This window comes from Octopus bimaculoides, chromosome 11 (assembly GCF_001194135.2).
Source record: "Octopus bimaculoides isolate UCB-OBI-ISO-001 chromosome 11, ASM119413v2, whole genome shotgun sequence".
Classification (NCBI taxonomy): Eukaryota; Metazoa; Mollusca; class Cephalopoda; order Octopoda; family Octopodidae; genus Octopus; species Octopus bimaculoides.
Genome location: NC_068991.1, coordinates 74,416,516 through 74,417,102, shown reverse-complemented (window position 1 = coordinate 74,417,102; position 587 = coordinate 74,416,516). Strand labels below are relative to the sequence as shown.

General features: G+C 38.3%; 2 protein-coding genes across 2 annotated transcripts in view; both read left to right on the top strand.

Moving 5' to 3' along the window:
* Positions 1-587, top strand: part of LOC106867570 (solute carrier family 22 member 6) — a 68,537-nt gene that overhangs the window by 27,823 nt on the left and 40,127 nt on the right. The gene's annotated exons all lie outside the window — the stretch shown is intronic.
* The window catches only part of LOC106867566 (solute carrier family 22 member 21), a 16,928-nt gene that overhangs the window by 14,172 nt on the left and 2,169 nt on the right, over positions 1-587 (top strand). The gene's annotated exons all lie outside the window — the stretch shown is intronic.

Genomic DNA, 587 nt, shown 5'->3' with positions numbered 1-587 from the left:
CTCTCTCTCTCTCTCTCTCTCTCTCTCTCTCGGTTTTTCTCTGTCAATCACTCACACATTCACTCACTACAAAAACTGAATAAAAATTTCAGTTATCTCTCTCTCTTTCTTTCTTTCTTTTTCTCTCTCATATACACACACACCATCAACATTACAGTCTCTGTCTCGCACACCCCATCAGACATACACACACACACATACACAGACATACGCACGCACATCAATACTTCCGTCTCACGCCAACTTCAAAACAAGTTCAGTCATAAAACTGTCCATGTCTCTTTTCATTTGACGCCCACTTCAACAGATCCCCTTTCCCCAAAACACATATTAAAAAATATTTTCACTTGTCCGGCCATCAATCGAGAGATAAAACACAAACCACCTTCTGCTGAATGCAAAACTCCCGCCAAATTAGCCGCAAAAAACACACACACACATAGACAAAACACACGTCCATTTCATATATCTTTCACTTTCTCTATGATTATACACACGTCCAATACAATATCTCTCACATACATTTTCGTCTTCAACAGGTATGTACCTATTCTATACTATAAACCGTTTTTCTATATACGTATATA